Raw genomic sequence first — 15200 nt, 5'->3', positions numbered from 1 at the left:
AGTTTAAAATACAATTTTCATTTAAAAATATCTAATAGCACTACATAATGACTCCATTCACTTTTCACAGATAAATAATATCTTTTTGGGATACAAGAAAAGCTGGAGGAAAGTAAAGGAACAATAAACAGAATGATAAAATGGTAAAAAAAAAAAGTTATGTAAGAGTATATTCACATGGTAATTTGAAAATATGATGGCAATTTCCTCACAGGATATTTCTCCCAGCCATAAAAATTAAAAGAAAGAACATAAAATTCAATCTGTATTAATGTAGAGTAGGAAACTCTAGGTTATAGAATTACTTTCAAGAGTAAAAAGTAACTGTATATGCAAAACAGAGAAGTCTAGCAGAACCTGCCTATTTTGCAGTTGGATTTTGGTTTTGGCTTTACATAAAGCTGTTATGAACAATTGTATTTGGCTTTTCTGTAGACATATAGTTTTATTTCTCTTAGGTAAATACCAAGGAGTAGAATGATTGAATCATGTAATAGTATATTTTTAACCTTTTAAGAAACTGACTTCCAAACTGTTTGTAATATTGTACATTCCCACAAGAGTATATGAAAGTCCAGTCCTCCACCATCTTGTCAAAACATGGTGTGGACTGTCTTAAAATTTAGCCAGTCTGGTAAGTATGTAGTGATATCTCATGGTTGTTTTAATTTTTAGTTCTCTAATTAATGGTGATGCTGGGCATCTTTTCATTCAGCTATTTGCCTTTTATACAGTCTCTTTGGTGAAATGCCTCTTCAGATATTTTGTCTGTTTAAAAAATTAGGTCATTTGATTTTTTTATTAACGACTTTGAAAGTTCTTTTTTGTTTTTTAAATTTTAGACACAAATCTTTTATCAGATATATGATTTTAAAATATTTTCACCTAGTCTGTGGCTTGTCAGTTCATTCTCCTAACAGTTATCTTTTGAAGAGTGTGCATGAGTGAGTGCTCATTCTTAAAAGTTTTATTTTCAGATTGTTCATGTAATTAAACATTTTTATTGAATGTTTTCCTTTTAGTTGAGTTCTGGAAGTACTTCGTGTATTATGGATGAAAATCCTTTAACAAATTGTTTTACTGCTAAATCATGTCTAACTCTTTGTGACCCCATGGACTGCAGCCCACCAGGCTCCTCTGTCCATGGGATTCTCCAGGCAAAAATACTGGAGTGGGTTGCCATGTCCTCCTCCAGGGGATCGTCCCAACCCAGGGAACAAACCTATGTTTCCTGCAGGTCCTTCATTGAAGGCAGATTCTTTACCCTTGAGCTGGCAGGGAAGCCCATTTTTTGAAGAAGAAAACTTTTTAATTTGGGGGAAGTTAAATTTATCAATTTTTTTTTTTGTGGAATGTGACTTTTGTGTAATAGCTAAGTAATCTTTGCCTAATTAATTTCAGAAACATTTTCTTCCTTTTTCCTCTAAAATTTTTGTAGTTTTATAGGTTGTACAGTTAGGTCTATAAAACTATTTTGAGCCAGTTTTGATATGTGGTAATTTATTTATGCTTTTTGGATTTGGATGTCCAATTGGTTCAGCAAAATTTGTTGAAAAGATGATCCTTTGCTGAATTGCATTTGCACCTTTCCCCAAAATAAATGAAGTGTGAAAGTGTTAGTCACTTGGTCATGTCCGATTCTTTTTGACCCCATATCCTCTTTTTGTCTGCAATAGAATTCTCTCCATGGAATTTTCCAGGCAAGAATTCTGGAGTGGGTAGCTCTTTCCTTCTATAGGGATCTTCCCGACCCAGGGATAGAACCAGGTCTCCTACATTGCAATGGATTTTTGACCACTGAGTCACCAGGGAAGTCCCCTTGTCAAAGATAAGCTGCCTATAAATATGGGTATTTTCCTGGACTGTCTTTTATATTCTGCTACTTTATTTATCAGTTTTTATGACAATACAGCACAGTCTTGATTACTGTCAGCACTCTAACTTTGCTGTTATTTATCAAAGTTGTTTTGGCTATTTCAGATCCTTTCCATTTCTACATGGACATTGAAATGAACTTCTAAAATTCAATCAGTAAGTGTACTTGTATATTTATTGGGAATGCTTTTAACTGACAAATCAGTTTGAAAGAATTGCTGTTTTAGTGTTGAAGCTTCTCATCTATAACCTAGGTATGTCTCTACTTTTTAAGTCATCTTTAATCTTTTCAGCAATACTTTGTAGTTCCTTTGTACAGGCTCTCTAGAGTGAGTGTTGAATGTTTGTGTTGTAAGAAATTTATTTATTCCATTTCTGTGATTTAACTTATAGGCATAGTTTTACTTACCATCCATTTGCCACATGCAAAATAGATAGTAATATCACTTCTATTTATGAAATGATAATTTGTATTTTCTCCTTTTTTGTTGTTCTGACATGGAAAGGGATTTATCAATTTTATTGTCCTTCACAAAGAACCAAATTTTGGCTTCAATAATTTTTAAAATTTTTAAAATATTTGTTATATTTTCCTCTTTGTTATTTTTCCTTTCTTTCGCTTATTTTAAGTTTAATTATCTCTTTTCCCAATATCTTAACATAAACTGGTCTTTGTCTTTGATATTTGATATTTTTTAAAAAGAATGATAAGTATTTTCCTAATATTGGCTTTCAGTGATCTGTTTTTCAATATCTGATATACTGTGTTTCTAAATAAGTTTGAAGTTAACTATAATTTGTAATTTTCATTTATTTTTGGCCCATACTTATATGAAAATATCATTAGGTTAAAAAAATGTGTGAGTTTTTCAGATATATTTCTGTTATTGAGATTTAATTCAATTCCATTTGTTATTAATTGAATTCTCTTGACCATATAAGGAATTATTTTGTAGTTCAATATGGATTACGTTAGTAAAATGTCCTGCATGCACTTGACCATGGACTGTAATTGCTGTAGATGGCAAAGTGTCCATAAATGTCAATTAGGTTGTTTTATAGTTTTGCATAGGTCTTCCATATATTTATTTTATTTACCTTTTACTTACCATTTACTGTTTATTTATATTTTTGAAGTTTTGCCTCATAAATTTTGAGGCTCTTAGATGCATCCATTTAGAACTGTGATGTCACCTTGATTAATTGACAGCCTTTACTTTTTAATTAAAATATAGTTGATGTAAATACTACATTAGTTTAAGATACACTACATAATTTAATATTTGCATACATTATAAACTGATAGCCACAATAAATCTAGGGACCATCTATCCCCATATAAAGTTATTAAAATACTGACTGCATTCCCTATGTTGTATATTGCATCCCTGTGACTTGTTTATTATATAACTGGAAATTTATGGCTCTTAATCCCCTACTCCTCTTTCACCTACTCCTATTTCACCCACACTTATCCCCCCATCCCTTCTGGGTACTATCCAGTTATATTCTATAACTATGACTCTGTTTTTATTTTGTTTTTATTAGTTGTTTGTTTTATATTTTAATATCCACTTATATGAGATCATGTGATATTTGTCTTCTCTGACTTATTTCACTTAGCATAATACACTCTCATTACAACCATGCTGTCCTCAAATGGCAAATTTTCACTTCTCTATGGCCAATACTCCATTATGTATATTTACCACATCTTCGTTGTTCATTCATCAAACAATGGACACTCTGGATATTTCCATATATTGACTATTATAAATAAGGCTCAATAAACATTTGGGTGCATATATCTTTTTGAACTGGTGTTTTTGTTTTCTTTGAGTAAACACCCAGAAATGAAATTCCTGGATCATATTGAAGTTTTATTTTTAATTTGTTGAGGAAACGTCATACTTGTTTTCAGCATGACTGCACCAATTTGCAATCCCACCAACAGTACACAAGGGTTCCCTTTCTCCACATTTTTGCTGTCACTTGTTACTTGTTGCCTATTTGATGACAATCATTCTGACATGTAAAGTGGTAACTCATTATGGTTTTGATTTGCATTTCTCTGATAATTAGTGAAGTTGGTTATCTTTTCATGTACCTCCTGGCCATCTGTAAGTCTTATTTAAGTCCTCTGCTCATTTTTTAATTAGGTTGTTTGTGGAGTGCTTTTTTAAATGTTGAATTGTGTAAGCTCTTTGTATATTTTGGATATAAACACCTAACTGGGTTTGTTGTTTGCAAATATGTTCTATCATTTAGTTGGTTATTCTGTTGATAGTTTCTTTCATTGTGCAAAAGCTTTTTAGTTTGATATAGTCCTCTCATTTTTTATTTTCTTTTGGTTCCCTTGCCTGAAGATATATAAACAAAAAAAATTGCTAAGAGTGTGCTGCCTATGTTTACTTCTAAAAGGTTTATGGTGTCAGGTCTTACATTTAATTCTTTACTCCATTTTGGGTTTATTTTTATATATGGTGAGAAAGCTTACTTTGATTCTTTTGCATAGAGCTCTCCATTTTCCCCAATACCATTTGGTGAAAGTGTATTTTGCTTCATTCTGTACTTTTGCTTCCTTGTCGTAGAATAATTGACCTTTTAAGCATGGATTAATTTCTAGGATCTTTATTCTGTTCCACTGATCTGTGTGTCTGTTTTTGTACCAGTATCATGCTGTTTGATTACTGTAGTATAGTTTCATATCAGGAAGTGTGATATTAATACCTCCAGCTTTGTTCTTCTTTTCTCAGGATTACTCTGGCTATTTGGCATCTTTTGTGCTTACATATAAATTTTATAATTATTTGTTTTATTATGTGAAAAATGCCTTTAATATATTTTTAGTTTTATTGGTGTATGGTTAACTTACAAAGTTGTATTAATTTCTGCTGTACATCAAAGTGATTCAGTCATACATGTATATTCTGTCTCATATTTTCTATTGTGCTTTATCACAGGATATTAAATATTGTTCTTTGTTTTATACAGTAGGACATTGTTGTTTATCCATCCTATATATAATAGTTTGCATCCACTAATCCCAAACTCTCAGTTAGACCCTCCCTTACCCATTCCTCCTTGGCAAATACAATTTTTTTGTCTATCTCTGTGAGTCTATTTCTGTTTCATAGATAAATTCATTTGTGTGTATTTTAGATTCCACATATAAGTGATATTATATGGTATTTGTCTTTCTCTTTTGGACATACTATGTTTAGCATGATAAACTCTTAAGTCCATGCGTGTTGTTGCAAAATGAAATTATTTCATTCTTTTTTATGGCTGAGTATTATTTCATTGTATATATGTACCACATCTTCTTTATTCATTTATCTGTCACAATGTTCCCTTTTCTCTATATGACCTCTAACACTTGTTATTTGCAGACTTTTAAATGATGGCCTTTCTGACTAGTATGAGATGTTACCTCACTGTAGCTTTGATTTACATTTCTTTAATAATTAGTGATGTTGAGCATCTTTTCATGAGCCTCTTGTCCATCTGTTTGTTTTCTTTGGAGAAAACAAGTGTCTTTTTTCTTTGTAGAAAACAATGTCTTCTGCCCATTTTTTATTGGGGTGTCTGTTTCTTTGTTATTTGAGTTGTATGAGCAGTTTGTATATTTTGGAAATGAAACTTTTGTTGATTGTATCATTAGCAAACATATCCCAGCCTGTAGGCTATCTTTACATTTTTTTCTGGTTTGCTATGCAAAAGCTTATAAGATTGGTTAGGTCCCATTTGTTTATTTTTGCTTTTATTTCTGTTAGGAGACTGACAAGAAAACTTTGATGCAATTTATATCAGAGAATGTTTTGCTTATGTTCTCTTCTAGGAGTCTGATATTAAAAGTTAAGTCTTGAAGCCATTTTAAGTTTATTTTTTATTTGGTGTGATGATGTATTCTAACTTCATTGATTTGCATGAAGTTTTCCAAATTTTCCAACACTACTTGCTGAAGAGACTCTCTTTTCTCCTTTGTGCATTTTTGTCTCCTTTATTAAAGGTTAATTTGCCATAGGCATGTGGGTTTACATCTGAGTTCTATATTCTGTTCCATTGATCTGCATGTCTGTTTTTGTGCCAATAGCATACCATTTGATAACTGCAGCTTTGGGTCTGAAATTTATGAGGGTTATGCCTCCTGCTTTGTTCTTTTTCCTCAGGATTTCTTGGCAATTCTGTATCTTTTGTATAGTTTCATAACATTTTTAAAGGATTATTTGTTCTAGTTCTGTGAAAAATGTCCAGGGATAACTTGCTAGGAATTACATTAAATCTGTAAATTGCTCTGTGTAGTATGTCCATTTTAACAATATTAATTCCTCCAATCCAAGAGTGTGGGATTTTTTTTTATTTCTTTGAATAATCTTCAATTTCCTTTATTAATGTTTTGTAGTTCTCAACATATAAATCTTTCACCTCCTTGGTCAGGTTTTTAACTAAGTGCTATTTTTGGTGCCATTTAGAAAATAAAAAGTTTGTTTACATTCCCTTTCTGTTAGTGTCAGGAAATGCAACTGATTACTCTTTGTTAATCTTGCTGCTGATGCTGCTAAGTCGCTTCAGTCATGTCCGACTCTGTGCGACCCCATAGACGGCAGCACACCAGGCTCCCCTGTCCTTCTATTGGGCTGAATTTGCTTATCAGTTCTAGTAGTTATTGTGTGGGTTCTTTAGGATTTTCTATATATATTATCATGTCATCTGCTTATAATGACAAGTTTACCACTTCCTTTCCAATTGAATATCTTTTATTTATTTTTCTTGTCTGCTTGCTGTGGCTAGGATTTCCAATAGTATGTTGAATAGAAGAGATAAGAGTGTGTGTCTTTGTCTTATTCCAGAATTTAGCACACAAGTTTTCAGTTTTAAAACATTAATTATTATACTGGCTGTGGGCTTGTCATAAATAGTTTTCATTATGTTGAGATATGTTCCTTACTCACTTTGGTAAGAGTTTTATCATGAATGAATGTTGAATTTTATCAACTGCTTTTCCTGCATCTACTGAAATAGTTATGCATTTTTCTATTATCTTTTGTTGATGTGGTATATCACATTGACTGATATGTATATGTTGAACCATCCTTGTATCCTTAGGATAAACCCCAAATGTGATGTATAAATTTTTTATGTTGGTAAATTAGGTTTGCTAACGTTTTGTTGAGAATTTTTGTATCTCTATTCATCAAAGATATTAGCCTGTAATTTTATATTCTGGTAGTGCCTTTTCTGGTTTTGGTATCATGGTGATGGATGCCTCATAGGTTGTCTATTGAGATTTTTCTTGTTTCTTGATGAATGCCTGTGTCACTAAGAATGTTTCTCTATGAATTTATTTTGTTGCATCCCAAAAGTTTTTTATGGTTGCATTTTCATTGTCATTTGCCTCTTAAATTTTTTTCTTTTATTTCAGCATTGACAAATGGTTTTTTAGTAGCATGTTGCATGTGTTTTAATCTTTTCTCTTGTTTCTTTTTCTGTGGTTGTTTTCTAGTTTTATGCCATTTTGGTTAGAAAAGATCCTTGAAATAAGTGATACAATAGAACAGTTAGACTTAACTGATGTATTTCTGTAGCTTAAATAAATAAAAAAAAAGAACACATATTCTTTTCAGGAGCACTTGGAACATGTGCTCAATCCCAGAGCATGTTCCATGTGCACCTTAAAAGAATAGTATTCATATATATATATATATATATATAGGATGTAAGTTCATGAAATTCATCAATTAAGTCTAACTGTTCTATTGTATCTTTTAGGATCTCTGTTACATTAATGATTTTCTGTCTCAAGGATCTGTCAATGAATATGAGCAGGGCATCAATTTCTCCTTTTATGTCTGTTAGAATTTATTTCATGTATCTGGGTACTCTTACACTGGGTGCCTATATATTGATGAGTGTAATATCCTCTTATATAAATCCCTGGGCTTCCCAGGTGGCACCAGTGGTAAAGAACTCACCTGCCAATGCAAGTAGATGTAAGAGATGTGAGTTTGAACCCTTGTTTGGGAAGATCCCTTGCAAGAGTTCCTGGCAACCCACTCCAATATGCTTGCCTGAAGAATCCCATGGACAGAGGAGCCTGACAGGCTAAAGTCCATACGGTTGCAAAGAGTCAGACCCAACTGAAGTGGCTTAGCATGCACACACACATATAAATCCTTTTATCATTACACACAGTCTTTCCTTATCTTTTCTTATAACATTTCTTTTAAAGTTCCTTTTGCTTGCTATGAGTATTGCAATCCCCACTTTCTTGTCATTTCCATTGGCAGTAAATATATTTTTCTGTCCCTTCACTTTGTAAAGTTTGTAAATAGAATAATATATATTATACATATTTACCATATGTATTATATAACATATATTATACATATACATTATTCTATTTACAAGTTTATCTGCTATAAATATAAGAAATTAGTTTAGATTTAATGCAAAGAAAATGTTTCCCTATATTTAATCCATAGAGACCATATAAAATATTGTCTATATTTGGACATATTGATAACATTTAAAATCAGGAAATATACTTTTCAGAATTTATAATAAAGACAATACAATATTTTAATGTTAAAGTGAAAGAATAGTATTTGATATAAATTTAGAAAATAAAAAAATTAGTAATTTCATTACTTAAATGAAATAGAAAGAAAAAAATAAATATAGAGCCAAATTAGAACTGCTTACTTTGATAACATTCTGTTTTATAAAAATACCAGTTAACTATGGAATCATTTCTCAAAACAAAATCTTACTTGAAGTTTCCAATGTTAAGCAGGTAAAAATGGATTGGCTTTGGTTGAAAATTTAAGGAGGAATCAGGGCTTTCTCCTTTCCACTGTATCTCCCATTCCCCAACCATACCTGCTGAATGTCTCCTCATAATGTTTGGAAAAACAAAGGTGAAGACATTGATGCTTCAGGATCTTCTCTTGCTCAAAATACTTTTGTCTCCTTAAAGAATAAGTCATTGAACCAAAGCAAAATTCTGAAGGTGAGGTACTAACCTAAGATAGATAAAGTCTCTAAATAATATAGATTGGAATGTTGAAAGTTTGATGAACCAGTTTGGAGTGTAGATCATAGCTCAGAAAAGTTTCTTTACTAAAGAGACTGCTCAGTCCTAGTGGTGTTGAGTATTAATATGAGCTGGGAGCCACAAGAGAGTGGCAACAAAACTGAGATGAAGAGGGAACAAAACATAAGCTCTCCCCATTTTGGGAAAATGAAACTTCTTGAAATGTGTGTATTAATCTAGTCCAGGGATCTCCTACATTTGTATATCATACATTCCTATAAGTTAATGTCTTTCAGTGTAAATGCTCTAAAATATGCATATTTATGCATTATTTCAATGTATTATAGTATTAATGGTTTTATGGTAGCTAAGGTTATTTTAATTTTCATCAAAAATCATCTTGTAGAATTATTTAAACTCAAATTAAAGATATTTATATAGGATAACTGAATGAAAAGCAGTTTATAAATGTATGACAATAAAATCATAATGTATTTTATGAGTGCAAAGTGATTCAGTTCAGTTCAGTCACTCAGTCGTATCCCATTCTTTGTGACCCTGTGAACTGCAGCACACCAGGCCTCCCTGTCCATCACCAACTCCTGGAGTTCACTCAAACTCACATCCATCGAGTCAGTGATGTCATCCAGCCATCTCAACCACTGTCGTCCCCTTTCCTTTCTGCCTTCAATCCCTCCTAGCATAAGTCTTTTCCAAAGAGTCAACTCTGCATGAGGTGCCCAAAGTACTGGAGTTTCAGCGTTAACATCATTCCTTCCAATGAAAACCCAGGACTGATCTCCTTTAGAATGGACTGCTTGGATCTCCTTGCAGTCCAAGGGACTCTCAAGAGTCTTCTCCAACACCACAGTTCAAAAGTATCAATTCTTCGGTGCTCAGCTTTCTTCACAGTGCAACTCTCACATCCATACATGACCACTGGAAAAACCATAGCCTTGACTAGACGGACCTTTGTGGGCAAAGTAATGTCTCTGCTTTTGAATATGCTATCTAGGTTGGTCACAAATTTCCTTCCAAGGAGTAAGTGTCTTTTAATTTCATGGCTGCAATCACCATCTGCAGTGATTTTGGAGCCCAAAAAATAAAGTCTGACATTATTTCCACTGTTTCCCCATCTATTTCCCATGAAGTGATGGGACCAGATGCCATGATCTTTGTTTTCTGAATGTTGCGCTTTAAGCCAAGTTTTTCACTCTCCACTTTCACTTTCATCAAGATGCTTTTTAGTTCCTCTTCACTTTCTGCCATAAGGGTGGTGTCATCTGCATATCTGAGGTTATTGATATTTCTTCCGGCAATCTTGATTCCAGCTTGTGCTTCTTCCAGCCCAGCGTTTCTCATGATGTACTCTGCATAGAAGTTAAATAAGCAGAGTGACAATATACAGCCTTGACGTACTCTTTTTTCTATTTGGAACCAGTCTGTTGTTCCATGTCCAGTTCTAACTGTTGCTTCCTGACCTGCATATAGGTTTCTCAAGAGGTCAGGTGGTCTGGTATTCCCATCACTTTCAGAATTTTCCACAGTTTATTGTGGTCCACACAGTCAAAGGCTTTGGCATAGTCAATAAAGCAGAAATAGATGTTTTTCTGGAACTCTCTTGCTTTTTCCATGATCCAGCAGATGTTGGCAATTTGATCTCTGGTTCCTCTGCCTTTTCTGAAACCAGCTTGCACATCTGGAAGTTCACGGTTCATGTATTGCTGAAGGCTGGCTTGGAGAATTTTGAGCATTACTTTACTAGTGTGTGAGATGATGAGTGCAATTTGTGGTAGTATGAGCATTCTTTGGCATTGCTTTTCTTTAGGATTGGGATGAAAACTGACCTTTTCCAGTCCTGTGGTCACTGCTGAGTTTTCCAAATTTGCTGGCATATTGAGTGCAGTACTTTCACAGCATCATCTTTCAGAATTTGAAATAGCTCAACTGGAATGCCATCACCTCCACTAGCTTTGTTCTTAGTGATGCTTTCTAAGGCCCACTTGACTTCACATTCCAGGATGTCTGGCTCTAGGTGAGTGATCACAAATTAAATATTTTTATTTATACTTGCCACATGTAATTCAAACAGAATTTTTCAAATAAGAAGTTGTTTCTCCTCGCTCTTATCAGTGATATTTTCTGTCGGAAGTAAGGGATCATATCAACAGTGGACTGGAAAGTTTCTAAACTTTATTAAAAAGATCTCCCAAGTTTGTTTGGTCACTGTGCCTTTGTTAACCTATTAGAGGCACCCTGTGGTGACATTGTAGGATTACAGGATGTACATGTGTGAGCAAACAGAACCACCGGAGTTGGTGACTGCAGCCATGAAATTAAGAGATGCTTGCTCCTTGGAAGAAAGTTATGATCAACCTAGACAGCATAATAAAAAGCAGAGACATTACTTTACCAACAAAGGTCTGTCTAGTCAAAGCTATGGTTTTTCCAGTAGTCATGTATGGATGTGAGATTTGGACCACAAGGAAAGCTGAGCACCGAAGAATTGCTGCTTTTGAATTGTGGTGTTGGAGAAGATTCTTGAGAGTCCCTTAGACTGCAAGGATATCCAACCAGTCCATCCTAAAGGAGATCAGTCCTGGGTGTTCATTGGAAGGACTGATGCTGAAGCTGAAACTCCAATACTTTGGCCAACTGATGCAAAGAACTGACTCATTGGAAAAGACCCTGATGCTGGAAAAGATTGAAGGCGGGAGAAGGGGACAACAGAGGATGAGATGGTGGATGGCATCATGGACTCAATGGACATGAGTTTGAGTAAACTCTGGGCATTGGTGATGGACAGGGGAGCCCGGGGTGCTACAGTCTATGGGGTTGCAAAGAGTTGGACACTACTGAGTGACTGAACTGAACTGAAACAGTGTTTTGCCATATTTTTAAGGAGAAAAAAGTAAAAATTTTCATTTTTCTGTTCATTCACGTGTTTGCCATATATTACTGTTAAAGCCAAATGTAAATTTTTAGAAGTTGTTTTCCAAATAGTCATGGTACACATGATCCTACCTCTAAATTTGGATTGTTGGAAACTATGTGTGAAGAAGATAATTACACTCCCAGATTTAGGCTAAGATTCTTTTTTTTTTTCTTCAAAATAAAATGGAAAGCAAACTGATCAAACAATATAAAATAGTTGGATTAATGGATTTGGGAAGGAAAAGGAAAATTTAATACAAATATACAGTTATTCTATCTAAATTAATTTTTCTTTTTTATTGAAATATAATTGACATACAACATTGTATAAGTATAACGTGTACAATGTGATGATTTTGTGCACATACTTATAGTGAAATGTTTACCACAATAAGGTAAACACATCCTTCAGCTCACATAATTGGTTGTTTTTATGGTGAGAATATTAAAATTCTGCTCTTGTAGCAACTTTGAAGTATGCCTGAAGTATACACTACAGCATTGTTAACTATAGTCATCATGCTGCGCCTTAGATCTCCAGAGCTTATTCACTTTATAACTGAAATTTTGTACCATTTGACCAACATTTCCTATTTTCCTGACCCCTAATCCCTGGCAACCACCACTCCATCCTTGTTTCTATGAGTTTAATGATTTATATTCTGTGTATCAATGAGAGCATGTAGTAAAGACACAGTTCATGTTATTGTTTCACTTTATTGTCCTTCATAGATATTGCATGTTCCATGAATTGAAGGCCAGAACCAACTCTGTGTCAAACAAGTTTATCAGCATCATTTTTACAAAAGCATCTGCTCACTGTGTCTCTGTGCCACATTTGGTGATTCTCACATTTCAAACTTTTTCCTTATTATTATACTTATTATAGTGATCTAAGATCAGTGATCTTTGATGTTACTATTGCACAGAGAATATGACTTGTTGAAGGCCTAGATGATAGTAAGCATTTTTACCAATAAAGTATTTTTTAATTAATTTATTTTTTATTGAAGGATAATTGCTTTACAGAATTTTGCTGTTTTTTGTCAAACCTCAACATGAATCAGCCATAGGTATACATATATCCCCTCCTTTTTTAAAATTAAGACATTTATATTGTCTTTTTAGACATAATGCTGTTGCATACTGGGAAACCAAAAAATTAATGTGACTCGTTCTATTGTAAAATTTGTTTTGTTATGGTAGTTTGGAAGAAAAACCACAGTATCTCCCAGATATGCCTGTCTGACTTATTTCACATAGCACAATGCCCCAAAAGTCCATTTACAGTGTCATAAATAGAAGGATTTCCTTCTTTTGTATCAGTGAGTAATATTCCACTGTATGTATAAGTTATTTTGTATATTATTCATTTTCATAATCCTATACTTGTAAATTTATTTGGGTATGTATATTCATGCATAAAGAATGCTTGAGGGGATAACCATTTTAACCTCAGGATGATGGGTAGTATTTACTTTTTTCTTTATATATTTATATGGTAATCAAATGTTTACAATGAGTATTTTTTACATGATGCTCATATAAAAATAATAATAAAAGTATTATCACTCTGGCAAAAAGCAGAAAAAGTGACTTACATTAGTAACAAAATCTATAAGGAACCTTGGAACACAAAGTTTAACAAGATCTTTGTTGTTCAGCTATGGAGAGTTAGTGGTAAATTATAGGAGAAACCATAGGACTAGGAAAAGAGCAGTGATAAGAAAGAGGGTTCCTTGGTGGCTCAGATGGTAAAGCATCTGCCTACAATGCAGGAGACCCAGGTTCAATCCCTGGGTGGAGAAGATCCCCTGAAGAAGAGAATGCAACCCACTCCAGTATTCTTGCCTGGAAAAATCCACAAATGGAGGAGCCTGGTAGGCTACAGTCTATGGGGTTGTAAAGAGTTGGACACGACTGAGTAACTTCACTTTCACTTTTCACTTTCAAGGAAGGGAAAGAAGTCAGATAAAGAAATCATTAAAAAAATAAATCTTAAAAAAAAAAATAAATAAAACCGGCACAACTTTGAAATAAAAAGTAACAGATTTCTGGATTACATTATAAGGTACACATTTTAGCAAAGGAAGCCTTGAAATTAATATAATGAAACTGTTAGCTTCATGAAAGTTTAGCTCACCAGCTATCAGTAATATATTCCCTGGGGCCTGGCATTACAACTTCCATACAGGAATTCTGTAAATATTTGCTGAATAAATGAATGAATAGATTGCGTTAAATTTGAAGTAACTGTGACTCCAAGGAAATAGATAAATGGGATGCTAAGGAACAAGTCTTGGAATGAATGTATGGATTTGGAAGTCATTAAAATCAAAGTAGTATTTAAAATGAAGAAAGTGAACAGAAGTGTAAAGGTAAGCATGTTTGCAGAGATGAGCAGCAGATTCTGACTAATGGAACAGGGATACAGTCATTAAGGTGGTGTGGAAAGAACAGTACATATAGTACCCTTCATTCCCTTAATTTGGACTTCACTGTATTTAGAGTTCCCTCCTCCCCACAACAGCCCCTCTCTCTCACTCAATTGCTACTATTATGTCTTATAATCCTTGGAGACTAGCATGCATTTAAAAGAACACAGCCACATAATCACAATCAAAATCAAGACATTAACATTGATACACTAAAATCATCTAATCCACAGATTCCATTTAGACATAATGAATTGTTCCAATAATGTCTTTTATAGCAAATATTCCAGTCTAGGATGATATGATATGTTTATTTGTCATGTCTCTTTCAATGTGGGAAGAATTCCTCCTTTTCCCTTGACTTTCATGATCTTGACATTTTTTTTTTTTAATTTTATTTTATTTTTAAACTTTACATAACTGTATTAGATTTGCCAAATATCAAAATGAATCCGCCACAGGTTTACATGTGTTCCCCATCCTGAACCCTCCTCCCTCCTCCCTCCCCATTCCATCCCTCTGGGTCGTCCCAGTGCACCAGCCCCAAGCATCCAGTATCGTGCATCGAACCTGGACTGGCAACTCATTTCATACATGATATTTACATGTTTCAATGCCATTCTCCCAAATCTTCCCACCCTCTCCCTCTCCCACAGAGTCCATAAGACTGTTCTATACATCAGTGTCTCTTTTGCTGTCTCGTACACAGGGTTATTGTTACCATCTTTCTAAATTCCATATATATGCGTTAGTATACTGTATTGGTGTTTTTCTTTCTGGCTTACTTCACTCTGTATAATAGGCTCCAGTTTCATCCACCTCATTAGAACTGATTCAAATGTATTCTTTTTAATGGCTGAATAATACTCCATTGTGTATATGTACCACAGCTTTCTTATCCATTCATCTGCTGATGGACA

This window comes from Bubalus kerabau, chromosome 9 (genome assembly GCF_029407905.1).
Source record: "Bubalus kerabau isolate K-KA32 ecotype Philippines breed swamp buffalo chromosome 9, PCC_UOA_SB_1v2, whole genome shotgun sequence".
NCBI lineage: Eukaryota > Metazoa > Chordata > Mammalia > Artiodactyla > Bovidae > Bubalus > Bubalus kerabau.
The sequence above is the reverse complement of the archived record's forward strand: the minus strand, read 5'-3'. Positions refer to the sequence as shown.